This window comes from Calidris pugnax, unplaced genomic scaffold (genome assembly GCF_001431845.1).
Source record: "Calidris pugnax isolate Ruff unplaced genomic scaffold, ASM143184v1 scaffold51, whole genome shotgun sequence".
Classification (NCBI taxonomy): domain Eukaryota; kingdom Metazoa; phylum Chordata; class Aves; order Charadriiformes; family Scolopacidae; genus Calidris; species Calidris pugnax.
The window spans coordinates 7,044,955-7,068,374 of record NW_015090797.1 but is presented as its reverse complement, the minus strand read 5'-3'; the positions used below and the strand labels follow the sequence as shown (position 1 = coordinate 7,068,374).

General features: G+C 36.5%; 1 protein-coding gene across 4 annotated transcripts in view; it reads left to right on the top strand.

The window, feature by feature from the left end:
* Positions 1-23,420, top strand: part of ST18 (suppression of tumorigenicity 18, zinc finger) — a 166,448-nt gene that overhangs the window by 69,251 nt on the left and 73,777 nt on the right. The window contains exon 1 of one of the 4 annotated variants that reach the window (XM_014937028.1): positions 3,230-3,356. The exons of the other annotated variants lie outside the window; for them this stretch is intronic. The gene's annotated coding sequence lies outside the window, so the exon portion shown is untranslated. Of the gene's footprint in view, positions 1-3,229; positions 3,357-23,420 lie in introns of those variants that run through there. 4 annotated transcript variants of the gene reach the window in all.

Below are 23,420 nucleotides of genomic sequence, written 5' to 3'. Positions count from 1 at the left end.
TTCTTGTGCCAAATTAGCGGAAATCACTGTTATACACAACAACGAATCACCTCTTTTTTTTTTTTTAGTTTTATTTACTTTGTTGAATAACAGGAAGACTTTGACATCACGAGGTTTTATTCTTGAGACTTTTAATACAATATGTCTTTGAACGCTGAGTGGGAGAGGGCGTACTTTTGTTTTGCCTTTTACTTTGGCAGGTTTCTAAGAAGTAGAAACTTTGGTTAAATTATAGATGAGTTCGCTCAAAGATGTGTAAATAGGGGCCTTTGAGAATGAAGTGACTGTTGAAGCCCCCCCGGTCCCTGGTTGTTGTTCCAGGGGTGTGGGGCAGGGGTAAGAAAACCGAAAATGAAAGAGAAGGAGCTGTCCAGGGTACTGCAGCTGATTAATATTTCCTCTTACTGTACAGAAAAAATAATTCTTTACTGCTTTCACTTCACAAAACTGCCACCACTGCCCCCCCTTCCCTCACTTCCCCCACTCCCCCCAAACTAGACAAGCCTTATATTGAAGTTAACTATAAAAAAAAATAATGCGGATAAAAAACTTATTTCAGGAGCGTGTCGTGTTTCTCTGCATAACAAGTACGCCCTCAGATCTCAGTAACTTTCACGTATTTCTTATTGAAACTAATTTTTTATACAAAGTTTTTTTCTTTTGGTCAAAGTTACAGACAATAAAACTTTTCCAGTCTAAATTAATCTTTGAGTATAGCACAAATGGTTTCTATGGCAGTGCTGCAATGTAAACAAAACAAACAAACAAACAAACAAAAAAACCCCCAGATCTCAATCTTGCATTACTTGATTGCTTTTGAAATGAATTCTTGTCCTTATGTGACCTGAAATGTGTGGTTACAAAGCTATAGAAATCCAAACGATCATATTTGTTTGATATGAAATGAAAAAAATAGTTAAATTGAAAGTTTAACATCATGAAATTCAAAATCCCAAGCGGTATATAAACATTAAAAGAAACTTTGGACTGCTAATCCTAGGAAATGAGTTTTATGGATTGAATTCAACAAGGCTTCAGAAATGGTTCCATCTGCTGCCTAGCAGCTGGTGAAAGGATAAATTTAATTCATTAATTCATTTGGAAAAAAGGATCCAAGTAGTAAAGACTTCATTGCTCATAATGCACATAGGTGGAAATCAAAACTGAAATTAGGTCCAGTTGATCATCTTTGATAATGAGGAACATTTTCTTTGTTATTATTATAATGATTTTGATCAGGTAGTTGGCATTATACTGACTATAAGCTGTTAACCGATATTTTTATGTCTCAAAAAGTTGAGAATAGTTCTGAAAGCATAACTCCTCTTCTGGGAGGAACATCCTTACTTTAGGAGTTACAGAATTTGTAGGTTTGAAAAGCTAGACTGTTTCACTGAAACAATATTTCTATGAATATTTGCAACTGACTTCTATTAAGTCAGTTTAAGAATACAAAATAAGGTACCGTGAAAATTAGAAAATAAACCTATTCGCAGTTAAGTCACGGTAGAATCGAAACCCTGTCAAATGTAAAGAGTTTATTACTTTCCTTTACTTTTCTATTAGAGCCACAAGCTGTTGTTTATTCTCTTCACATATTTTCTTTTCATAACAAGTGTTAAAATCTTGTACAAGAGTAAAGTTAAGGACTGAGAAAGGGGAATATTGAAATAGCCAGAGTTTTAAAGGCAAATTAAATTGGACAAATGCTTCAATAATAACTTGACCTTTAAGTTCTAGATATAAAGTTATTCAAATTATCACAACCTCCGGATACATTTTTTTTTTTAAAAAGTAGTTGCCTATACCTCTTTTAATCTAAATTACAAACAGTGACTGCAAAGTTATCTAAGGCTTTTGAACTGTGGGATGGTCAAGTGGCAAGGGCTCTTATTCGCCTTATACCAGGCACAGAGGTAAACCTGTGCCTCATTACTTGCTGAGGGATACACAGGACTGATGAACCTGTTATCCTGAAAGCAGTTAAAAATCTGCCAATGCCTATTTTCAGTGGTTTTGCTTGAGATGGTGATTTCATGAATGATATTTGGCTTTTCCTGTTTCCTCTGTAGCCCATAGCTCACTGTGGTGGGTTTGTTGGATTTACTATAAAGGTTCTGTTCGCACCCTGTGGGTTGGGTTAAGAATTAGGATTTATGCATTTACTTCTACTGTTGCATTGTTTATACAGCTTTGGTTTAGTTTTGATCCCTTTTTTTTTGCCTTTGAGGCTCTTCCACAGTGTCAGCTGCTGACTGATAGTAGGAGAACGGCCTCGTGGTGTGAATGAAAGGGACCTAGCGGTTGGTAAACAGAGATAAGGAATAAATAGAGCACAGGCAAAAGGAGATAGTTCTGTGGGAGCCCAGATTGCCGCCAGTCTGTTCAAGTGAGATGCAGTGCCTGTCCTTTTCCCAGATTAAATTAGTGTGCGAAATCTCCAGTGACCTCCTCCCCTTCTCCCCATACTCTTTAGCCAAGCTGAACAGCCTCTGCTGTAAAGTATTCATTTTATCCAGGGACAAGTTGGACAATAGAACTCTCCCTGTTACTTATGGACAGCTGTCGTGATTCATAGGGCTTTTCAGCATTTCATTTTTCATAAGAGTTAAAAGGGTTTTACCTTGTAACTGACGAGAGGTTAGAAATGCAAAGATGCCAGCCCTGAGGTTGCCTGTAGTAAGGAACTTAATAAATAAATATCACCCCCCCACACACACACGCATATCCCCTCCCCAATGTGCAAAAGAGTGTGTATTTTGTTAGTGCTGCTGTTCTTATTTAAAGGGGTTTAATTGTGATAACATGATTACACTGAAGCATGAACTGCATGGAGAAATTAACAAGCAGAGACACAGCGATTTGCAGGGCCCCCAAGGTTCCCTAAATTAAAGGTGACCAGTGCAAACCCAGCGAGTGCCCTTTTCCCTTCTTTGCCCTTGTTTTTGCCTACCTCTCCTATCACTTTATTACCTGCAAATAACTCCCAGGAAAGAGTAAACCCTCATGAGATACCTCTGTGGTCCCGTATTTTTTTTTAATTATTTACTGCAAATATATTCAGCATTTTGACTGATTAAATAGACCTTCGGCAACCTTGAGGGTCACTGTGTAGAGTATGTACATAGAAAATGCATCAGCCCATTGTACCCTGGCAGCTAATGAGATTGGTCGTTAAGTAAATGACACAAAGCCTACAAAAAAAGCTTAGCAGCTCACTAGAGTATCACAGAGTGTCCCTGCACACCACACAACGACACAAACAGTGGACTAACCTAGCCCACCCCTGCTTTATTCTACATCACTGCTTCCCTGATGTCAGCGTGAGAGGCAGAACAAAGGCTAAAAGGCACACGGTAAGTCAGTCTGACAATTATGCCCTAGGGAGAAAGTAGAGCAAATCTTAGCCTAACCATGGGGTTGAAAGTCCGTTTCTAGACAAGTAGGTCATAATGAAGGGAATTTTTTTTTCCCCCTGTCACTTCACGAAGGGGAGAAAAATATCTCTGGAATCAAGGTTGGGTTTGATTCTTGTTTGTTTGTTTCCTTTTTCTCTCTGTGTGATTCGCCAGCTTACAAAAGTTTCTGGAATTCCGAAAGTAACGTGAAACAGTATGTTTTGTGAATTGGATATTGCAATTATAGTGTAATGAAAGAAATATTCTTTGTAAGAACTGCCACACAATAAGCACTGTCTCAGATGTACATTAACATCTGATGAACTTTATAGACAGAAAGTTTCTTTTTACTGCTCTGTAAAAATCTGCTGAAAATGTGTTATATGTATGAAAACACATTTCAGTCCACTAGCCTTACTTACACCCCTAAATACCTGGTACAGTTTTTACAACCAGACAGATATGAATGGAGTTGTTACTATAATTTTGGGATTTTTTTTTTTAAACAGATATTTACATGATGTCTCTCTCAGGGTTGTCTTTTACGTGAGCTGAAATTAAAGAGTTGGAGATTGCTGTTAAACAGTTAGACAGTCTTTACATATTTTCTTTGCACAGCAGCAAAATATTCAGCTGGTATCTTAGAATAGCAGGTGCCTGCCTGTGTAACCAATGATAAAATCTTTTCTAGCAGTGTTTCAGTTTAGTATCTCAGGACCCTTTATTTTACTGAAAAAATGGCAACAGGAAGTTGCCAGAAAGTCTTGTTTGCATTGCTAAAATGTTTCTGTCTGCTTTGCACTTTGGAGGCTCAGGGGATCTTAGGTTCAAAACGCAATGATATTATTGCAAGATGCCTGTGTGAGTTCAGTAATGCTTCGCCCCCTCCCCCCACCCTGCCCCCCAAACCCACTGAAAACCATGTTTTAAGAATGTTTTCTCAAATACAGACATTTAAAGAAGTAGGTTTTAGATATCAGCTTGCATTACTTTGGGGTTTTTTGTTGGTTTTTTGTTTGTTTGTTTGCTTGTTTTGCAAGAGTTATTTAATTTGGGAAAACACTTCTGAATATATGTGTATTTAGATATGTCAGGATAACCTGTTCACTTAATTAAAACTCTTCATAAGTCACAGAAGTCAGTTTACTATGATATGTTGCTTACCCAGGGACATCCTTTTCACTGTATGGACAATATAGGTAACTTACAGCTTATAGAAATTAAGATAAAGTGTGATATTTTAACATAGGCATTTGATGATTCCTCGCAAAAGGGTGTGTGTGTATATGCATATATACAAATCCGCATGTGCATATTTATATAAAAAGCGTAGATATACAAAAACTGTGTTCACCTATATAGTACCTCAGCTCACTGAAACTCAGTATATTTCAAGTAATAGCTATGTCTGCTTTTTATTTCCCAATAATTCCAACTTAGGAAATTTAATGAGGAAGTAAACAAACTGAGTAAAAGTCTGTATTTAATTTTATTTTCCGTATTTTAAGGTGTGTACATCACAGCAACATGTTTTTCTTATGCTACCTCAGAAAATATGAGATATGCAGGCATTAGAAAACAAGCTTGCTTTCTCAGCTAAATCCTATAATTCACACCTAATTGCTAGATCAGCAGAGTTTTAGTAACGCTACAGCATTACGACACAGTTTTGCTTTGAACTTTGTTAATTGATATTAAGTTTTCATTTTATTTTAACAGGTAATATTTGAGGATATTTTCTGTTCAGGTGTGTCACCACAGCTTTTAAAAATGAGCACATCCCTATCACACAATCATGTTTTTTACATACATATGTGAATGAGAATAAAGGGTATTTAATTTTACACCATTCTCCATATTAATAAGTTCAGCTGTCCTTTATCCTTTTAAAAGTAGCGAGTTATTTCATAAGGGTAATGCACATGCAGTCGTGCTACAAAAATCATACTGCTACTGTAATCCGACAGGTTGAACCACAGTAAGTTTCAATAGTTTTTCATAGCTTCATTATTTTTTCCTCTTGTCTGTCACTTCTTTGGTTCACCTAAAAGAAAAGGCAAAGAAAACTCAATTTCTGACAGTCAAAGTTGTTCATCTAATCTCCCTGATAAAACTCTGTAACACACTAGGTTTTTAGAAACCACTTTTCAACAGACTTTTTGGACCTTACAATCCAATATGAGGCCCTTGCGCTTATCTTTGTGCACAGTTTCAGGTGATAACAGTATGAGTTGTGCATGTGGAACTGAAAAACTTTGTGGCATTATGAGTTGATTTGAATAATTCTAATTCAGGGGTTTTTTTGCATGCTTATAGATTTTCAAACCAGTAATCCCAAAATATCTGATATTCCTGATAAGCAAGTATCTCCAAGGTCAGTCACAGACAATCCTCCACAAGGCCTGGCTCTGTCACTCCAAAATAAGATGTAGCAAATAACATGCAGAATAAACTTTCTATTCTACTACATTCATATCTATTTGGAGTGCCTAGACTGAAATCTCTCTTTTACTTAACTGATTAATTTTGGAAGTAGATATATCTAACTGGGACTGGGTCACTTCTTGTAGTTTATGTGTGCATAGTTGTGGATTATTAAAAACTGCATAAGAAGAACCAGTGTTTCTGAATTTTAATTATCCTGAATCACTTCAGACTAAAGATACTGTTTAATTAGCGATAAAAAAGATTGCCTCCCCCTTAACTTCTTTCTTTTAGTACTTACATAAAATCTCTTTGGAGTAGAATTGTTCTCATTTATGTTCATGGAAGACTTCTAATAATACTAGTAACTTTTGTCTTTCTGAATGACAGAGTTCTGGTTCAAAACAGGTGATAACCTAACCATAAAAGTTACTTTATAATGAAAATGGGGCTTACCTTTTTGGATAGGTGAACACTTACAAAAGCATTTGTACACATGAGTGATTCCACTGAGGTGAGGTCGAAAGCTCACTTCAGTAGAGTAAAGCAGGTGTGTAAGTGTTTTGAAAATGAGGGGTTTATCGATTTGCTTAATAGATATGGTTAATATTTGCTAGCTCATTTTTCAGGTTTGGTTTTATTTGTGAACTTTTCCCCTCATTAAGGAACTTTGGTTAAAAGGAACTCGCTTTTCATTTAAAGACATGTATTTGAACTCTGCCCCATGAGGCATTAGATTAATAAAAAATAATGCTTTAGAACTTTTTAAAAATATCATTTCAAGTGAGCATTGGAGTTCTCAATTTCTTCTTAGTAGTGTTTCTTCAGGTGTTAGTAGAGTCACTAGGTCAGTTCCCTAAATATCAGGTGACAATTTGATGCCTTCAGTGTTGTCCCCCTCTCGCCTCCGCAACTTAGAGCACATGTGCAGCAGCTGGATTGGCACAACAAAGTAGTAATGGCTCCAAAGGCACCGTTATGGACTATCAGGTCAATAATCCTTATGCTAAGAAGGATTTACATGATACAGAGTAATGGCTCTGTCATTTCTGAAGTAAAAATCCACTTTTTAATGAGCATCAAAATACTGTTTTGCACTCTTCACATCAGAGATATTATGGTAGTTAAAAATCCCAATACCTTCTTTAAATAAAAGTTCACATTTAAATGTTTGAATAAAATATTCTAGATAGACAGCTACAGAATCCCAAATGGAGGCGTTTTTAAAATGTACTTATTACTGTTCTCAAATTCTTTCTTCCTTGCTATATCAGAAGAGTATAAGATATTTCCATCATGTCTTCAAATAGCACTTTTATGATGCAGTCCAGATATAAATTGGATTTAGGGGGCCTTTTGGGTTTTTTGTTTAGTTTTTCTACTATGTGATTTTATCCTACTTCAGGCAAAAGTTTGACACAGTCTAACATACACAATCTTGATCTCGTTACAAAAGTAAGTTTGAAAGTTACCGGCAGTGGTCATGGAAATCCAAGGCTGTGATTTTTGTATTAATTTATTTTTTTACATACAATTAAATTTCTTCAATTTAATAGATTTCCCACATTTTAGGAAAAAAATATTTTCTTTGCTAACAATGTGGTCCACTCAGCCTCCATACAAGATATGGAAAGTCACCAAATCCTAAACAGAAAGAACCGTAGCGATACAAATGAAGAGACTGAGTACACATGACATTTTCATTGTATCTCTAACATTTTATAAAATTAAACACCATTTTGAAGTATGGGTCTGATGGGAATCATCCTATATATAAGCATTCTACATTTAGTGAACAAAGTGCAACTGAACACATAAATCACTCTAAATAACATTGACACTTGGTCAAAAGAAACATATATTTAAGGCTCAAGTGTATGGTCAAGCTACTTTATGGAAAACGTTCCCATTATTTTTGTGAGAAACAGTGCTGTCTACAAAAAGGGTTAAAGAAAATGCATTCTGTTGCATCTGCTTACTAAATCCCTTACTTTAGTAGAAATTCAAATTTTGTAAAGATTATTCGTTTTATTGATGCATATAATTATAATCACAAGCCATCTGCTGATTTGGCAGGCATGGTTAAAATTCTCTAACTCTCATAACCTTTCAAGTACAGTGCCCTTGGGACTCTATTTCACTTTTATATTTTGGAAAACATGTAGGGACAAACAAGGGAGGTCATCTGCCGAAAGTCAGACCTGTAAAACATTAAAAGAATAAAGATCATGATGACTGCTCTTGTTTTATTAGCAAAGAAAGTATTTTCTATTTTATTTCTGACTTCAGGAAGGATTATGCTGGTTTCCATCACGCACTTTGGGAATTTGAATTTTTTCTAGGGATTAAAGCTCTCTCCTAACACTCCTGGGATCTGGGTTCCAAGTCTAAACTAAACGAACAAATATTGTTCAGTTTGGTTGTCACAGGTGAATTAAACATATTTGACCTTGGCCTTAATTTTTATTTTTACACAGTTTCCATTATATTTCTGTTTGAAATGTTTTAGCTGACACTGTTCACTCTTTTTTAGTTTTGGGGTTTTTTTTTGGAACTTGGTCGTACTGAATTTCACAGAGAGACACCTTTCACATGTTTAGCTTTTTCCCTTGAAGCTCAAAAGAGCATTTTAATCTTGGGGGCTACATACAGTAAGGCATAAAATGAGTGGCCAGCATTCTTTGCCCTAGTCCTTTAGAAGCACATGCCTCTATTTATATTAGCCTACCATCGACCTGTGGTTAGTCACAGTCACACATGTTTAGGCTTTTGCCTATGAGAAGTCTTGTTCTTCATTTTCTTGTGTTCTTTGCCACGTTTAGCCAAGCTATTTTATACTTGAGAAGTCTCCCTTTGTTGTTACTGTTTTTGTTGTTGTGTTACATGTGGTGTTACTCTGCTTTTTCTAGTAGAAAACATCCATAAAGAAAAAAAAAATCTAGGAGACACTTTCTCTGTAATAATAAAAAAATGATCACTTTTCACCAAATTGTAGGATATTGTCAGTGCTCGGAGTTAGGAAAAAGTGTGTTTTAGAGAGAAAATACACGAAGGTGGAAAAATTTGGTGCAGAATGGGATAGTCCAGTGACTTCTTGATATTAGCAGAAGGCAAGGACATTCACCCCTCAACAGAGCTGTCTTGCTTAACGCTGTATTGATGTGTATCTCGCAGGAACAAAAGATGCAACTCTCACTTCTGTTTAATTAGTGTATCTGAAGGCCTGTATACAGCATGCATGTTGCTTTACTCCTTTTGGAGGTTTGATTCTCACCCCACACCCTCATAATGACAAGCAGGAGGGAAATGCACATGTTTGAAAGTGTCTTCACAGCTGAAACTAGGGAAACAGGCCGAGAGTAGCTCTGGTTTATTTCACAACCAATTAAGTATGACATCTGTTGAAACTCAGGAAATAAGTCTCCCTTCCCCCGTTCATATACTTACTTTAGCTGCCAGTCTTTTGTTTGGATATGGTGAATTTTACTCACAAGACTTTTTTTCTTTGGAATAAGTACACAAAATCAAGAAAACAAGACATAACTTTTTTTTCTTTTTTTTTTTTTAACTAGGTTTAACTAAGTGCACATAAAAAAGCCCTTCTTGGCACTCACAAATCAAGCAAATGATTGTGTCAATAATTCTTTGTCTAAACACTCACCTTGCATGCTGAAAAGGGCATGTTTGTGGCAGGCAATGTAGGCACAATAACATTTTCATTTTTGAAAGTCTGGCTCTTCTTGTTGGCATTCAAAGGCCAGAAGAAGTTGCTAGAAGGAATTTGGATTTTAATTTCTTTAATTTTATTGTTGAAAACTTGGCACTGAACAAAAGATACCAAATAGACCAGGGCATGTGGCATTATTTATGGTTAAAGAATTAACCAAAACCAAAAAACCAAAAAACCAAAACCAAAGAAAGAATTACATGCACAGCCACTGTCATTGGTGACATAGGTTTCTCAAGTATACAATGGTTCATAATAAAACAAGGATGAAATACAGATAAGCTTAAATAGCAAACTTATCAGTATCAGATAATAATTCAAGCCGAGAAACACTTCCCATTTATCAGACATCAATCCATGTGATGCATTGACTTATCAGGAAAACCTTTATTCCTTCATAAAATATTGTCCAATCCAAATATGGAAAAGATGGTATTTCAGTTCATACCAGCTGCTAAGAATTCAGCTTAGAACTTGTCTTCATTCTTCTATATCTAGATAAAGAAATATTTGCCATATTATTCTGACTTCTTTCTTTCTCTGTCTCTTGACACTGGATTCTCCTGTCCCTCTGAAGCCACACTGCTCATATCGAACCTGTGGCTAACTCTCCTTTAATTTACACTGTTGACTAGTGCTCTCTTTTATTTGTTTGGCAGCTTTGTTTCATTTGACAGTTCTTTCCCACAAGGACTGGCACTGCCTTCATTCCTGGAGGATGGTTCCCTAATTTATTTCTCTTGTTTTTTCATCCCTATTTTAGAATACATAGTGTGTGTGTCATTTAGACTGTAAGATGCTTCTCGGTGATTGCCATAGGTTCCTTGTTTAGGAATCCTCTGGTGAAGTGCCCGTGTGTGCAGTGGAAGTGTCTAGACCCGAGCCAGTCATCCAGATTCCCTTTCGAGTCAGTGGAAAGAAAGAGACATTTCTTGGATGCAATTCATCTCACCGTGAAGTAGATGTATGAAATAAGTAAGATGTATCACACATCTACACAGCAGCAGAAATGCCTACAGCTTGCCTGCAGGCCACCCAGAGACTATGGGAAGCCAGCGGTTACTACCTCAGAAATATCTGTCTGCATTTCAGGCACATAAAGTTAGGGAGGTGAATCTTGTTTTTCCTGTCCAGCCCACAAACTGGACTTGATTTTGTCTTATATCTTGTCTCCACACAAACTTACTGTTTCTCACAATTGCATAGAAGACAAGACATGAATAATATGGTATGCCTTAGACCAAAAGTTTCCTCTTGCATATACATGGGATTGGTGAAATTCAGTGTGCCCTCAGGTGTTAATGGAGAGCAGAACACCAAAACTGAATATTGCTGTGCAGCTCAGAGGATCAAATTTTGCCCCTGAAATGTGATATTTACAAAAGGGAAGGGGACAATTCCTTGTGTTGTTCTTAGAAGTCATTATGTTTCCTTCCTGAAAAGGGTTTCTTTCTCAAAACTAATTCTTAAAAAATAAGGAGAAATAAGCTGTAAAGATTTAACAATATCCATTCATTTAAAAATACAGTAGAGATATCTACAATAAACCAGTTGGATTTTTTGAACACTCATGATAGAAGCACTTCCAGACTCAGCTCCACATTTTCTTTCTCCCAGTGGTCACTACTCCGACTCTGTAGGCACTTTTAGGGGTGCCTCTGTGATTTCTCTCTTTCTTCAGGCTTTGCAGACTCTGTTTCTCAAGCTTTGAGGTAATAGAAGGATAGATTAGATGATATTTTTGTGCTATTTCTGTGGGTGGTTATAGTCATTCAACGTTTCTCATGCTATCAGAAACACTACAAGCAAGCTTTCAGTTCAAAATTTCAGTTACTGCACATATTTGCATAGATTCGAAGTATTTTTTCCATGTTTGAAGAGATTTTATGACATAAATTTTTATTTTTTGAGGATTATTTATCATCCCCATAGCTTTAACACATAGGTGTCTTTTTTTAAAACAAACCATAATCTTCTAAAGCTCTAGGGACAGGTTCTCAAAGTTTCTTCAGATCGAGGCAAAGTGCTTAAATTGTATTTCTAAGTGGGCAACTCAGAGTTCCTTTGGGGATCAGAGCTGGATGGAGCTGCACTAAACAGGTAGTGCATGGTCCCTGTGGAACACCACGTGGCTGTAGTAATCCTACGCTATCCTAAGCGATACCATGGGAAGCATAGGTTGGCTTTGGAAGCAGGGAGCCACAGCTAGGTCTCTGACAGTCCCTTGCCTTTTCATACTCTTTCTTTGAGTAGTAGTAAACTCTGCTGTAAGATTATGCTCAGCTTGATCTAATTTTGCAACAATGAGTTTTACAAAGGGTTAGTAACTATGTGTCTCCAGTAGCCTGTTCACGGTTGAGAGTCAGTCAATGAAAATCACCCCCAAAATTACGACTGTCCAAAGTTCATTATGGTATAAATTGACACCAGTTCAAACATAAGCCTTTAGACTGATTTATCCTGAAAGGATTAACCTGCTTACATATAATATTCTCAGAGTTTTCTTCCCTACAATCAACATTTTAGTGGCAGTTGTTAAAAAGTGTCTTCTTAAATATCCCTATCACATTTTGAATAGCATGAAAGAATAAATAGCTTTAGCCCTGAATGTTTTGGGCCCAGTGTTATTTATAGCAACAACAATAGTAATACCACTTATTTTTATTGTTATTAATGTGAATAATGTGCTACTACTTTGTGATCACAGGAAATAATACCATATTATTGTGGAAGTGCAGGTTGCTTTCAATCAATGAGTGCCAGGCTTCAAAAAGCAAGTTTGGCATCGTGGTTACTCTTCAGGTCATATAGCTTGCTTCCCTACTTATTTGTGGGAGCTTGGTATTTATTTGTAATTGCATGATGATCCCTACCTTTAAATTTAGAAGTTGCATGGGTATTATGATGGTATTTTAAAAGTAATGGTCAAGTTTTTAAGCAGGCATGCTATGAAAGATATGATTTTTTGCCCTGAATTTTTCAGAGGCATTAATTGGTATGTCTCAACCTTCTTGAACCTCCAAGAGGGATCCCCACAGTAGGACTGTCATCAACCCAACAGGCTATTTAGAGAAGCTGTCTTCAAGCATCCCAGCTGCTTCAGTTTACAGCATGAAGTCTGCTTCTCATAGAGAGCAAGTAAGCCCTGTTATTGACAGACCTCGAATTAAGCAGACTGCATCCCAGGAAAGAGGGTAACTCAATCCAAGGGCTAGGTTTTCCTGTTTGCCAAATGGAGATAACATGTTACCAATTTTTCTGTCTGTGGATGAAGAAAGCATCTTGAGAACTCAGGAAAAGACAAGCCAATAATATGTGAAGACCTCTGAGTAGAAGGAGAATACTCATACTGTCCCTGAGGATTTCTTTTTTAACATTAGGAAAGAGCAAGATACAGTGTGTGGGAAGAAGGAATAATCTCTTGAGCAGAGGGAGAATTTGAGAAAAAACGGGTATTACATAATAACAGTTTTCCCTGGCCTGACCTGAGTGATCAGGGGTTTCTGTGAATCATTAAGCCCAGTTAATGCACCTTCAGGAAATTCACTTTCACATAAAATTCCAAAACCAAGGAGGAGAATTGCTGCTAATAGAGCAATAAATAAATATCTGCCTTTTTAAAGACCATTACTGCACAACTCACATTTTCTCATTGCTCAGAGTGTCTGAGGTTGTCAATACAGCTTGCACAACTTAAGGTGCCTGAGAGAAAGAGGTGGTCCATGAAATTAATATTCAAAGGAAATATTCATTTCCCAGGTGACTATTCAAGTGATTCCTTGAAATCCCATGGTGCTTTTGGCTTGATATTTTCAAAAGAAAATTTACCATATTCTGAGCTGCCAGTCCTTCAAGGTTAACCTGGACAGGTGTAAGTCCCCTCCCTGTTATTAAAGTTAGTTTTTCTAAATACCCTCCAAGTTTTATACAGTTCTTAAAAAGGACATACAAAAGTGATGTATGAGGATCACTCTTGATCTTACATGGTTATAAAGAATGTGTCCTGTTCACCCCAGCCAGAAAGTGATGTGTTCTATTTGCTTCCTATTGAATTACCTTCAGAATTATGTAAAAACATTAGCACATTACTAAACCTTATATCATTGCCTCCTTAGTTTGCCATAAAAATAATACAAACTCTTCAAGTGTATTGATTTTTGCATTAATATCCATTCTACTGCTTAAAAAATTATTTTATAAAAAAGTTTTTTAGTTCATAGACCAGCAAGCTATAAATAAACATTCTCACCCAACAATCAAGTAATACAAGCTAGATAGGTACACAGATCTAATCTTCCTTATATAAACTATTGTGCAATATTACAAAAATGAATTTTTATTAGTTTTCATGTCCTTATATTTCTAGTCTTGTTGATTGATTCAGTAACCTTGAGAACACAGTGCTAGCCTGAAAAATACAATTGTTTCCATTAAAAGAGACATGGGAATGGAAGGAGTTTTATGTATTTTTTTTTTAAACTGCAAAATTCTTTGCACAACAAACCTCACCAATATGTAAACAGGGCTCTAGCTACTGTGTTTGTCCACAGCTAGAGCTACAGATGAACACAGTGTAGTTGTGTGATGACAGGAACAGCTGACTCATTAGTAGAGAGCAGTGAAAGGTAATTAACCCTGGGAAAAGTACAGCTGCCATGCGAGCTGTTCCTTTCTGTAGGATCTGATTAGAAATTAGTGTTAAACCACTGATTCTTTAAAAAAATGTCATTGATAATTCACTTTCTCTCTCAGGTGTGGCCCCTAAAAGGGCCCTAGGATAAAACTAGTGTACAAAAGGTCTTCTATTTAAAAAGGCCTTTTCTGAGAGAAGTACACACCTGTTTGGCTGCTTCTGGACTTTTCTTAACCGTGAATATTGTCCCAGCTTTGAATGTTGTGAGGACACCCTCCAAGTCTATGAGCAGTGCAGAGAATGCATTGTCAAAATGATTTAAGGTAGAACATTATTGGTTGCCATAATGGCGCCTTTAGTGAGGCTGAGTATTTAAAACTCACAGCTACTAGTTCTCTTATCAGGACATGGTTCTGATGCAGAATGATGCAGACTGCTTCAAAAGAAAACAAAAATATCTCTCCTGGAGTAGGTGAGCACAGCAGACACAAAAAAGGATTAAGCCCTGAGCACGAAAAACACCCCCCAGCCCATCCCTTTTCCTGCACGCATCTTGGCGTTTGAGGTGCCAACAGAAAAGGCAGAACCCGTGATTTAATGTGACATCCAAACAACAAGCCAGCCTATTACACAGATACTCAGACATCTGATAGAGGCAGACTTATCAAGAACAACATAACTATCAACTAAAATAGCAAAACTTCATTAATGTACTATTGGAATTTCTAAGCTGCTGTATATTATTTACAGCTGTCATATCCAAAGCAGGTTTTGATCATCTTAGTTTGTAAAATATTCTGGCCAGGACTGTATCCTTGTATACCTGTGTGATTAAACCCAGAGTATGTGACTGCTTCCACATGCAAATAACCTGTATTATTGAGGTCCACAAGAGTGGTCTGGTTGTTTTCAACAGAGCCAAGCTTACACTAGGGAGCCTGAAGATAAACTGTTTTTAAAGTAATAAAGTTTGTAAGGCTTCTCTCCAAAGGAAGATTTTTTCATATTGCTCAAGTCAAATTTACTGCAATAGGATGGATAATGGTTTAATATCATTTACAAATACAAAATAAAATTATAAAGATATGTGTTTGAAATGTGATTTTTAACTAAATACTGTTTAGTGGTACGATGGGCAATTTTCTCACCACACTCTAATATGCTCAAATTGAAAGAAACTTTTCTCTTTTCATTTCTTTTAAATTAAATACAGTGCTTGCTGGGTACAATATTTTAATGTAATGTTACCCCAAACATATATATATATAGAGAGAGAGAGATACACACAGCTTATTGGCATTTTCAACATTGATAGCAAAAACATTCAAAGCAAAATGGTTAAGGATATTTCCTAGGAGGATGTTTCTCTTTATAGGAAAACAAGTGAATCAGATTTTTAAGATAAAGACCTGACATGCCAAGAGTGCAGTTACCTCTGCATTGCCTAATATGTTAAGAGAGATGAGGACAGAAATGCGTTTTAAATTATTTTGCCGTTCATCATACATTTGTTAGTACCCATTCTTCTCAGAATTGTCCTTTTTTTATTTGTTCATTTTTTCTTAGTATAAAAGGTTGAAGAGAAAGAGGAAACATTTTTTTTCTTGGAAATCCCAAGTAATAGCACACTCTTGAAGTATCAGGTTGAGTTTCAGAGGAAGTGAAAGCATGAGCAGGCTATTAAATTGATGAACGCAGGAGGATGAAAATAATATTAACTACCTTAAAGCGTGGTTAGAAATGCACAAAAGCACTTCACAGCACTCTATGTCGTTATCCTCATTTAGCTGAAAGGTGAAGAGACTTGCTGAAGGTCACAGAATAGATCAGTGGCAGAGGCAGGAAGAGAGTTCCAGAATCCCCTTTTTTCGTTTGCTCAATCTCAGTGCCTTCTGTTTATTTGCATGATGGAAAGCAGGTGCCATTTTAGGAAATAACCTTCACCCCACTCTAAAATCATAAAGGCCCTGAAAAGAGAATTTAAACTGCCATCTCCGGAGCCACTGACCTCTTGGCATAACTTTGAACAGACAGAAGACCCTTTTCCTTGCTCCACACACCTGAGTGAAACCTTTTCAGATAGAAAGTCTGTCCCAGTGATCATCTTACATGAGCATTTTTGTATCTGACAAATATTAGCTAATGTTTTCATTACTTTAATTTTCAAAGTAGTATTTTTATTCTTGGTTTCTTTTCCCCTGTGCCCTTCAGCCCTTCCCCTGTTCCCAGGATCTTCAGGGCAGTGCAGTCGTGCAAGAAAGCCCCATTATCTTTAGCAGTTAGGGTCATTACAAGTCTTTTAGATGGTGGCAGACTGTACTTCACATGGCACTCTTGAAGTTAATGAACATATGTGATTTGCATGTTGAGGGAAGGCACACTTCTTCCCTTTGTGTGACTTTCCCTTTCTTGGGACATGTCTGTCATGCTTAATGAAGAGAGCTTGTTTATCAGAAAGGGGAAGATGAATGCATAGGGCATCAGAATGGTATTTATATTTCTTTCTATAAAAATAGTTTGCATTTTTAGTTCACTGTGCCTTTTGACTCCATGTCGGAGAATGTTCAATGAGCTAATTAGCCATGGGTTTTGTCCAGCATAAGAATTGCGATGTCCTAATTCTGGCTATTAAATCAGTCCCAGAAAATTTGGCTGGAACAGTCAGAAATCACAGAGAAGGAATATGGTAACCTAGATTAATCCTGCAAGTATTTGAGAATTGACCACTTTTACTGAATCTAATCAGCTCCAACACTTCTGCAGAAGTCCAATGCAACCAGAACAGCACCTCGATATAATTGTCCTTCAAACACATTGATTCCTAAACAGATACAAGGGCTGTAACAGCCAGACCAGAGTCTTCCTGATGTTGAAGGAGGTTATATCAGAGTATTATATACACCACCATTGATTTCACTGCTCTAAGCTATACTGATCTGTGTGCTCAGGCGTCTCCCGCTGGCCTCAATCCTGTGACTACTAAGCACCCCTTGGAAGAGCAGAGCATGGTCACCTTCTGCTCAAGTCAGTAGCGGTCCCCCCACACACAGTACCTCACAACAGAGATGACTCCATGCAGGAAAAGTCATCCAGGCTGAAAAAGAGTAAACATGTTTCAAAGGAAAACAAACCCTGTGTTCCAGAGTCAATGACGCATGCTCTTTGAACTTTCTTTTAAAATTGCTCTGAAATCATAAGGTTGTTATGGTGTGGTTTTACTCTAAATAATGCATATCATTGTAGCACAAGCCTTGAAGTTAAGTGGCTACTTTAATGAAACATAGTTACCATAGTTACCACAGGAGAACAGAGAACAACTTTTAGTTCTTTTGAAGCTATGAATTAGTTTAAAAAGAGGAAAAGGAATAAACAAGCATGCAGAAGTTTATTATTCAGTGTTTCATGCCTGATCAACTCTAAAAAAGAAAAACTCCCTAGACTAGGGCATTAACATTTTCCAGCTGAAATCTATAATTGCCCATCAACAAACACAAAATCACATTTCAGCTCTTCAGCATGTCTGTTTCCATGTTTTTTTCCTGAGTCAGAGAAGAAACAGATTTTTTTAAAGTTCTCCTTTCAGCATTTAGTTAATAACTGACATTTTACAGCATCTTTGTTGCTAAAAAAATTGTGTCCTAAAGGCAGTAATACATTGCTAAACACAACTCATGAAATCTATAGTCTAGCTCTGTTATTCATTATAAACACTATCTTAAGGCTGATGAGAGGGAAATGAGAATTTATCATAGTGGAGATGTCTTCTAGGACCAGCTTCATTGTTTTTCAGTTTAGCGTTGAGATGTGCTCTATCCCTGAAGTGTTAATGGAGGTCACTGCTGTTGCTCTCCTTTACTGTGTTGAAGCAAAGGAGTTCCTACATAGTTGACTATTGAGAAACAAAATGATGTTCTTTCCAGTATATCACCTTCAGCTTATGAGCCTCTAGAGCAGTGGTGATTAACAGGACTTTTACAAAGTTTCTGTGTAGTTACAAGGACAGCTTCAATCTTCTGTCATTTTTTTGCATTAGCTATGATTATGCTTTTACCACCAAAATGCATTTATTTTAAAGGTAACAATACAGACTCAGAGAATAGCTTATGTTTCATCTATATTTATCAGCACTCACTGTACATTTGTGTCTTCATTACCAGGAAATATTAAGGGACATTGTGCCATCTATTCCTGTTTACAGTTTATTATGCAGAGATAGGAAACACTTAGCATGTAAAATGAATGTAGAAATTATTCCTGGATAGAAACACGGACATTTCCCACTCGTTGGCTCTTTCTCCTCCATCACCGGATCAGAGTGTAATTGTCAGTAATCAGGCCTGCTTGCTGCTGATAAAACCACTCTGAATGCTAGCAGCCTTCTTTGTGTGATGACTCAATTATTCCAGAAGTGCCTCATCAAATCTGCCCCATCAGCTGGGCTAATAAATAAGGAGAAGAAACTGGCCCCCCAAAGCAAATTATAAATCCATTTGCATTAACCATTTCGCTGGTCCATGATCTAGGCAGAAATAAGCATGGCAGATTGTGTTAAGCTTATTTGAATATGTTTATAATGTTTACAGCATGCAACCCTTTTTTTTTTTTTTTAACAAGGTGTTGGAATTATCGGTCATGAATAGCATCTAAATGCAGTTATGTTAATTACAGCAAAGCCTCAGGCATCTTTGAGGGATAGTTTGTTGCTTAAATCAGGTGAAAGTTAAACCCTTCTGCTGGGCAAAATACGATCTTGCACATGGCATTCTAATTAATTCCATGTTTAAAAAAGAGGATGAGTGCAAGGGATGTATTTTCACAGGTACTGGAAGGACAACTGCCTGTGTTACAAGGCTGTCTTATACTGGTAAGGTGACCTCCTGCTCATCTCAGGGCAGAACCAAGTAAGATAAAGTGTAGCCTTATTGGTGGGAAAGAAAATGCAATAGTTGAAGCAGCAATAATTCTGTTTCATGTGTACTATGCACTTCATAAAACAAGTGCAGAGAGGAGTACTCTGCCCCAATGAAATTCCTTTCTGAAACTCAAATGATATAAAAACTATGTTTGCAAGTAGAACTCCTTCAGATTTCCAAGACTGCCCAAGTGTACTGCAATGAGGGTCTTAAAGTGAAGCATAGGAAGAAAAAATGAAATTCATTTGTTTACTCATGTGCTGAATATTACATGTGCACTTAAAGGTCTCATTGAGGTCACTGATAAATTTGTGCAGAACTTAACATGTAAAGTTACATACTTCAGCCTGTGCAGGGTAAAGATCAGAAGTCAAGAGGTCAATACATATTTACTCATTTGAAATGACATCTTTTACTTTCACATAAAGATCAGAAGTCAAGAGGTCAATACATATTCACTAATTTGAAATGGCATCTTTCACTTTCAAATATTTTTTCTCTCAAATAGTAAGTATGTTGCATCATTTTACCTTGAGAAACAGAAATCACTGTCACTGCAGAAACATGAAAAATATTCAGGAATCATAATGGTGAGCACATCAGATTTTGTTTCCTTAGATGCTATTTCCATTCTGAGTTTACAAATCACAAACTGTTGTGATAGTTCATTTTCATATTTGCAATATATCAACTAGTGATGTTGTAAGTTCATATTTGCAATATATCAACTAGTGATGTAAATGAGAGAAAATCAAATTCATTTGTTGGAAATTATATTCATTATGCTCAAAAAAAGTTCTTAGTGGTCTTTTTCAGATGTAGTAGAGCCTTGTGTATTGCAATTCTAACAGAGAAAACACCCTCAGACTTCTGGTGAGATAATTTTTACCTGTGGAATGTGTCTTTTTTCATTATTAAATCCTGAGGACCTCTCTGATAATCTAAGATGAATGAGTGGACTTTTACCTATAGACAATGGGTCAACAAGAATGGTCCCTTGAAGGATTTTGCAACACACATCTGATGTGGAGGATAGGGGCCCAAGGAGTGATTCACGTCAGTATCCCAATATGACTCATGGATCTCAGTAGGATGGCACTTCAGAGTCAGTACAAAAATCATGTTGCACTGGAAATGGCTCTAAACCAAAGAATGAATTGCAAAGGTTCCAAGTGACTTCAGTAAACCATTACATTGACAAATCAAGCAACTCATCTATTCCATCTTCGTGGGTTTGTAAGGTTTATTCTAGTTGAACTGAGGTGCTGGTTGAAAAGGGTGGAGGTTTTCTTTGTAGGCAGGCAAATTCACCTTCAGGATTACAAAATTATCTTCAGATATATAGGGAGTTGAACTGTAGGCATAATTTACCATCTTGAAATCCTTTTGAGTTCTTTACTAAAACAAACAAATGAGTTAATAGGAGGCATGAATAGATTGGACCAAATGAAGATAATATGTGTGTGGATTTAAGAGGAGTGATCCCACTAACCTTGGCTGACAAATAAGTTAGTTCTACCTGATTTCCATTAACCATGATCTTATCATCAAAGTCACCTATATAGATGTTCTTTATGGACTCTTGAGGTTGAGATCTTTATTTTTCTCTTTGACATTGCAGACTTTTATCTGCCCTTCTTGCAATGCCTCAAAATTTGGCCCATGACTAATTTTACAATTTATAAAATATACTAAAATAAATTATCAGTAAATTATTGTGTAACATCTCAGTGTCACTGTGAAATCAGTACTAACTCTCGTTTGATACCTGAAGTATCAGATCCCAACACTCATATTTGAAATTTGCTTCTTGGAGTGTGGACAGGGGTGACGCATAGCTTATATTCCATCAGGGGTATGTCACATCCCATGACACAGCATAATCCTACACACCCTGTTTATAACATGACAGATGCATGACATTGTATTAGACTTTTTATGAAATACCGCGTCTTCAAATGTGGGTACTCACCCACGAATCAGCTGTATGGCAGCCAGCACTGTTACGTGAAAGAAATGGAAAACAGCACATTTAAACTTACTAACCAGTAATTTCTGTTGTAATTAAGCACTGAAGAGGGGTTCAGGTTTTGTGCTTTATATAAAGTCTTGCTTTTGTCCTACTATAACGCTCTTGCTTTACAAAGATAGCTGATGGTGTCACATGCAAGGCAGATGGGAATAAAACAGCAAATGGCACTGCTGCATGTAGTTTTCCAGTACAACTTTAAAGCCTCCCTCCCAGACCTGACCCAGCCCAGACTCCTTTTCTTAAAAAGAGGATTTTTCAATGTATTAGCTTATTATGTAAAGTTAAATGTGAAAAGTTTTCTATATTTTCCTGTCCTTTGTGCACTTTTCCGAGTGGATCTCAGCTGTGCCGTCTTAACTCCCAGTCCCTTAGGATGAGAGAGACAGCAGATGGGGTTAGGGCAGAGGGCTGATGCTTCTGACAGCAAACGGCCTGGTTGTTGAGTGGAAGCTGTGAGCGTCAGGAAGCTCCTTTTCCCCAGAGAACCAACTAACCACTGAAGAAAGTTGAAAATGAGCCCTTTGAGAAACGCTATTAAAAGTAGTAAAAAATTGCAATTGTGCAGATGATGTGCTGCTGTGTGGTTATTCGGATGCTAATGAGTTTGACATTAGGGAACTCAAAGGGTTTACAGCTACTCCCTTATGTGATTTAGTCCTTTATTGGCAATCTTTGAGAAAATAAATGAAAAATATACTGCTAATAAATACATAACATGATAGGATTTCAGGCAAAAAGCTGCTAAGTTTTAGCCTTTAGAAAGTGCTTTGTTCACGATTGTAGTTATTTTCGGAGATCTTTTGTTTTAGGTTAGTGTGTTTTGAACAAAGAGGAAGAAGCAGGTAGAAAGCTTGAAGACTCCTTTTGTATTTTTTCATGGATGTTGAAATAGAATAACAGAGAAAGAGGCCTTTGAGGATAAATAACATCTTTTTCCAGCAACATATTGGCTAGAAAAATGCTTAAAAATCTTTTTGGTATTGGGCTGTTTTGTTCTGAGTTTTCTCCCTTCTTTATCATCTTGCATCTGTTGTCTGTTTTGTTATTTGATAAAAGCTTCTTAATTTTAATTAAAAGTTATTGATGGGATGCAACTAATATTCTATCTATTGGGACTCAAGCAGAAATTAGTCACTCAGTAAACTCTGGCTTCCGTGAGAATCTGTTTAAAATGAGCCTTTCCAATTTCAGAAATGTAACATTACAAATTTTACTGACAAACCTTCATCAGGTATCATTAAATTAAGAGTTAAAGTTTCACCTTCAAGCTCCAAAAGTTTATCTGCAAACTTTGTCATAATTGGAATATGTCAAATGAATAGGTATATTTTGATAAATACACTGGATACTATTTGAAAAGAACTTCTGAAGTTGCAAGTGACAGTAAAAATGTTATGTTTGGTCACTGGTGGCAGGAGTAATGCTAAAATAAAGTCTGCCTATAACGACTGTTCATGGCCAGTTTTTCCCAGCCTGCAAGTGCCTACAACTTTAAGTGTTCAAAGGGTTCAGTTATTTATTGTTTTCTGAATACAAGGCCCTCAGTATTACTCAGATATAAACTTCTGCAGCTCTTCTCTCACTATTACTGTTGCTTTAGCAGGAGTTTCCTCACAGAACGGAATAAAAATTGAGCATGGAGAAATGTCAAGGATGTCTTTCAGTTTGCTTACACTGATAATATTATCAATCTTGCAAACTTTAAACCCTGATATTCAAAATATAAAAAAAATAAAACCAAGAGTTTTTCTGCTATTATTAAAATATTTTAGAATGCTTCTCATTTATTTCACAGCATGTACTGAACTGTCCTACTCGGTCAAAGGGTTTCTGATGTAGTGAAAACATTTCACTAAGAATTTCTACATTTAGAAACTGTGGATTTTTGTCTGTGCAAGAAGAAAAACTTTTCTTGTAGCAGGTCTATTTCATAAACTATTGGAAAGGTCATTAACAATAGAAAGAAAGTACAATAACAAAAGAAATTTTGGTATTCCTACTGCCTTTTAGGAACATTGTCGATGCCTCTATACCATATCTTTGAAAAAAAGCACAAGAAAACAATGCACCTGGATTATTTTCCCATTTTATTTAAACACTTTCCTGTTTCATCAACATTTTATTTTTATTTAGTATAGCTGATTTTTGCTTTTTTTTTTTTTTTTTTTTTTTTTTTTTCAAAAAAAAAAATTTAGAGTTTTTTTTTTAATGATTTTTTGGCTGCGCGGAGGAGCGCTGGAGCTGCCCCAACACTTCTTGTTGTTAAAGTGCCTCAGCCCTTTCTGAGCTCCTC